The sequence below is a fragment of the Eurosta solidaginis genome, chromosome 3 (assembly GCF_040869045.1).
Source record: "Eurosta solidaginis isolate ZX-2024a chromosome 3, ASM4086904v1, whole genome shotgun sequence".
Classification (NCBI taxonomy): Eukaryota; Metazoa; Arthropoda; class Insecta; order Diptera; family Tephritidae; genus Eurosta; species Eurosta solidaginis.
Window position 1 is genome coordinate 115150945 of NC_090321.1, and position 6000 is coordinate 115156944.

Consider the following 6000-nt stretch of genomic DNA (forward strand, 5'->3'; position numbering starts at 1 on the left):
AAAGCTCAACTACGCCTACTAAAGCCCAGCAACGCTGCGCTGCTTACAAGTCGCCGAAGTGATGAGCATCCTGCTCAAAGAGTTAAACTGACCGGGATGGGTTAATCGGTATGCATAACACTCAACAGTACCCGCTGAGTTTTATACATACTACCGTTTAGGTCTTATCCGACAAGCAGAAACACAAGTCACAGTCACCTATATATCACCGAAGAGATGAGAATACCGTTTGATTATCAAATTTCTCTGGATTAAATTCACCAAATGAACGCAAAATAATAAGTAATAACGCCGACGAAAGGGGGAGCATTTCAGCGGTTCTCATGAGTCAGCGATGTGGTGAGCGCGCTGCTCAACCGAATGCATGGAATATATATGTACAAGTCGCTAATTGAGTTACCCAAAAAAACTCAAAATTATTCCAAGGAATAGGAGGCCTGAACTGACAATGACTCGCTTAATTCATGAGGGTGCTGCTCATACGAATGAACTGACAACTAAAATATCTACGTGCATATATCTCGTCGAATTCTGGCTGATTCTTTTTCTCAAAACAAACAACCCAAATTGCAATTACGCCGAAACAAAAGCAAGAATTTTTGACCGCACTGCTCAAATACCATAGTTATCCCTGTTTAATTATTCCATACAAAATAATGGCGCAGCTACGCCGAAGAAAAGACAGCAACGCTGCGTTGCTTTTAGGTCACTCAAGCAATGAGCGCCCTGCTCAAACGAATAACCCGACAACTGAAATATATAAGACACGCCAAATTAAATACCCAAATTCTAGCTTATTTTCCAAAATAAACACATACCAAAATCGCAACTATGCCATAGTACAAGCAACACTGTTGAACTGCTTTTCTGTAACCGGAGCCATGAGCACACTACTCAAAAACACAATTCTCGCTGTTTTACTCTCCAAATACAAAATAATATCGCAACCTCGCCGAAAAGAAGCAAGCAACGTTGCGTTGCTTATAAGTTGCCGAAGCTGTGAGCGCACTGCCAAAGCATCGCAATTTTCGCTGTTAATTTCTTTCAAAATTAAAACACACAAAATAATGTCGCAACTACGCCGAAGAAAACAAAGCAACGCTACGCTGCTTGTAAGCCACTGAAGCTATTAATAGGCTCCGCACATTCCGCAGTTCTCGCTGCTTATTTATCCAAAATACAAAACATAAAACAATGTCGCAGTCCCGCCGAAGAAAAGACAGAACTTTGCGCCGCTCACAAGTCACCGAAGCTATAAGCGCACTGCTCAAATTCCAGTTTTTGCTGTCTATGTCCTTCAAATACAAACACGCAAAGTAATGTCGCAACTACGTCGAAGAAAAGGCAGCAACGCTACGCTGCTTGTAAGTCGCGGAAGCTATGAGCACTCTGCTCAAACTCCACAGTACCTACTCGCTGCATTTTTCTTCAAAATGCAAAACACAAAATAATCTCGCAGCTACGCCGAAGAAAAAACAGTACTTTGCGCTGCTCATAAATCGCCGAAGCTATGAGCGCCTGCACAAACGTCAGATTTCGCTGTTAATATCTTCGAGATATAAACACACAACGTAATATTGCAGCTACGCCGACGATAAGACAACAACGCCGAGCTGCTTACACTTCGCGAAGTAATGAGCGCACTGCTAAAAGTAACCAGCTGGCAATCAGCATGTGAACAATATTTACACACATACATATGTAAACGCACAGAAACATTGTCTTAATTTTATATGAAAAACGACGCGGAATTGCTCACAATACGCCGAAGTAACGAGCGCATCCCTCGTGTGAACCAACTGAGTGATTGTACATACATATGTATGTATAACGCGCAGAAGCATTCGCTAAACTTTGCATATTAATTTTTACTTTTCACATTTTAATTACTTATACTTTTGAATTTCGCTAAAATATAAGAAGCCCCACAGGACAGAATAAATGTACATAACTCGATGTAGCCATGAGCTTGCCGCTCGGCTAAACAAACTTCGCCTGCAATTTCTATAATACAATCTATAAATTTTTATTTGCGAAATGAATAGCTTTATGGATTTAATGAACACGTTCAGAATGCGAAAAAAACTCGTTGGTATACTAAAATGAAATATCGAATGCAAATAAAATTTGCTTTTAATTAGTATAACATGGACAATCTCAAATGGATGTGCATGTGCACATACACATACATTCTTGCTCTATTCTTTAGAATTCATTAGATTTACGGAGATATTCGCTGAATATTATGACTCATACTTTCCTGAATTCTAGAATATTCTTTACTCCATGTAAAATGCAATGAAATTGAAAACACAACTCAATTTTATTCCTTCTCTTACAACTCTTCTCAATAAGATCATCGCTCACAATTATACCCAATGGATACACATCTGAAAACATACACAAACCAAAGTCGCCGCAACGCTGAAATATAAAGCAAACTCAGCAAATACAAAACACAACCCCACCAAAGTCGCAAGGCGCCGATGTAATTTATTAATTCAGAACAACATGCAAGTTGCCGAAGTGATGAGCGCACTGTTCAAGTGAGTTGACAAAATTCGCCAAAATGCTGAAATGTATAGTAAACGCAGAGCTGAGTGCAGCAAATACAAACACAACACAACAAAAGTCGCAAGGCGTCGTCGAGTTAGCTTTGCTGCCAGCAGAAGTGTTCGCAATATTCGCCGCAATACAGAGCCAACTATAATGACGCAAAACAGCAACACAGAATAACGTATAATTCGCCGACGTTATAAGCAATACGCTAAACGAGTGAACTTTGCTGACAACTGAACCGCGCATCCTCGGCTGCAAAAACACTCAATCTATTCGCCGAACCTTGCCATTACACTTTTTGCACATACATATGTATATATATAGCAACACTCGCCGAATTTTACACCACTACTTTTTCTATTCTATTTTCCAAATTCACTGCCTATAGCCAGAAATAAGTGTTCTGTAAGCACTAAACCCTTCGGCTCGTAGGACCAAATTATGTTTTCCCTTTAAATAAAGACACAAATCTCATGGAATATACTTATATTTTTTATTAATACAAATTCGCTCCGTGTACAACCGTGTCCATACGCAGTTCGCTCAATACTGACTTCACTCGCTTGAACACAGTGAATCGTGATATTCGGGTAAAAAACGCTCAAATAAACTTTTTTATACACAAATACATATATCCGTTGAAGCCAAACTTGAAGTTTATTTATTTAAAGAAGTATACACATATGTTCGAGCGGGGATAAATGAAGCCGGAATTCCTCGTGAATTCCGGAAACGGGGAACCTATGGGGAGCCGGTTCTTGAAACTCGCGATAATGAAACGGAAAACTTACCAGCTGTGCCTAGCTGTCCAACAACAAACAGATAAGTTAAATATCCAAAGATATGAAATATATATGTATATACATATATATGATAGCCTGTCGCACAAGCCTTTATTAAAAATATAAAAGGATGAAATACAAATGTATTGGCAAACACTCACCTGATGGATCGCTGGTAAAAGAATAAGGGCGAGTCTATCTCTGTTCGTCCCTTTTATAGGCTGCAAGGAACTGATTCCATTTAACGGATCCGTATGATGGAACAAAGTCCAAGAAAGGAAAAAAACGCAACGAGTGCTTGCAGCGAGTCTTCTACCAGCGACCCCTTCAGGTGAGGTTTGTAGTTGATAATGCAGACTTTAACATGCCGCCCGCCTTGCAGCATCACTGCAATATAAATTCAATATTAATGTATAAACTTCATTATAAATTCAATTACGTATAAACTTAATTTTTTCTTAACGCTAAAGGTTTGCCAGCTCAGTATGGGGTTACTCCGAATATGACCCATCCAAAAACGGTGTTTTGAGCAGCCGGTCGCGTCGGGGTTGCAGGCCTAAGTCCAGGACGGAGCATGGCTCCACACGCGTCTACTCCCAGAATCAGAGACACTGCGCTTGAGCGGTAGAATGAGAGGTCTGCCAGGCGCAGGTTGTCGAAATCATCGGCGACACGCGCATCAATAGTATGCTCAGGGGCGCTCCTTACGAGGCGCCCAAGGACCTTTGCCTGGATTGACACCCTCTCATTCAGACCCTTCAAGGTAAGGCTGCAGTGTTCCCTTTCATTCCGTGACAGCAGATGGAGTCGTTGTGCAAGGCCCCGAGATACGGTGGATATGGGTTGTTCAAGGTCGAGGATCGCACGTACTGCATGAGTTCGTCCCTTGTCATTACTTTGGTCACCACGGTAGGCATAAAGACAGAAAAACCCGTAGAATTTCTGGCATCCCATTGAATTCGCTCTCGAGAGTCTCTTAGCCCTCGGGTGGACCTTGTTGTGCGACGCGCCTTCGTTGGTGTCGCTGTGCTAGACGCTGGTGGGGCGAAGGAGGCGGCCGAGAAACTATGGACCGGATACCCGACAGGGGTAGTCTGAGTACCGGTGTTTCGGCGGTGACTGGCACAAGAGCATTTATCTGCTGGAGGTCTTCATCGCTGGCATCAATCTCCAGTATTTCTTCACTTGACTCCGACAGCTCTCGAGCCCAGTATGGTCGTGGTCGCTGACTTGGCCGATTTTCCACCTCGTCAAGGCCCTGTGGCACGTCATCTCTCGCCGTGGTGTCTCCCATAGGTGGAGAAGGCTGTGCTGCTGCTCATGGCATCGGTCACATCGCCCTGTTGACGGACAATTGCGCGTTACATGGCGCGGTGACAGGCAATTGGCACAATGGCGGTGGAGGAGGACGGCGCGTAGTCTCTCCTCTGGTTCCATACGGCGCAATTGGCGACAGAACAGAAGTCGGTGGTTGTGCTGACATAAGGGGCATCGATGGGTGTTTTTAGTATTGGCTCGGACGATTTTGGTTTGAACGACTTTTATCTAAGAGAAGAAAAAAGAAAGAAGAAAAGAAGAAAGCTGAAAAGAGAGAATTGGTTACTTAGGGATTTCGATAGGCAGTAGGACTAATTTAACTATTGGCCGTGTAATCACACCACGGGCTGTGCGTATTTCTACCACCCGTACTCGATTATCTTGGCCTGGGAAAACCTTCTACAGTCTACCAAGTCACCATTCATTAGCGGGTAAATTATCCTCTTTGATAATTACTAGATCGTTAACCTCAAGATTTCGTTGGGGGTGTTGCCACTTACCCCTCTTATGTAGCTCTTTCAAGTACTCTCCCTTCCATCGTTGGCAGAATCCTTGATGAATAGCTTTGAGCTTTTGCCATCGGTTGACGATTGACATCGGTGTTCCTTGAACCTCTGGTTCTGCATTTGCGAGTATGGGGCTTCCAATCAGAAAGTGTCCAGGGGTGAGGGGCTCAATGCAGTCGGGGTTGTCAGACATCGGACTGATCGGTCTCGAGTTCAGACAGGCTTCTGTTTTAGCCAGTAGAGTGGATAATTCCTCCATTGTGAATCGCATGGTAGTTGAAATTTTGCGGAAATGGGTTTTGAAACTCTTCACCCCTGCTTTGATGGGCATATGACATAGTGGTATGTCGAGCAGCTTCAGTCATGAAATTCCGAAAGTCTTGCCTTAATGCTTTGTTTGCTCCTACAAAGTTCGTCTCATTGTCCGAATACACCTGGCAGGGACAGCCTCGCCGAGATATGAACCGCGCAAATGCAGCCAGAAATGTGGCTGTCGATAGATCGCTTGTTGCCTCTAAGTGTATTGCTTTCGTAGCAAAGCAAACAAACACGCAGACATAACCCTTCGTTAATAGGCATGCCCTGCCCGTATAATTTTTGATGTCGAACGAACCAGTGAAATCGATTCCGGTATTAGTGAAGGGTCGCGAAAGCTCCGTTCGTTCTGGCGGTAGTGCTGCCATCAACTGCTCACGTGTCCTTTTCCTGTAGATGAGACAAACTTTGCAATTATTTATTATATTTTTTATCAAATTTTTTAGCTTCACGATCCAATATCCTGATCGCAAAAGTCGTAGCATTAGTTGATTTCCCCGGTGTAGGGAAATCAAATGGGA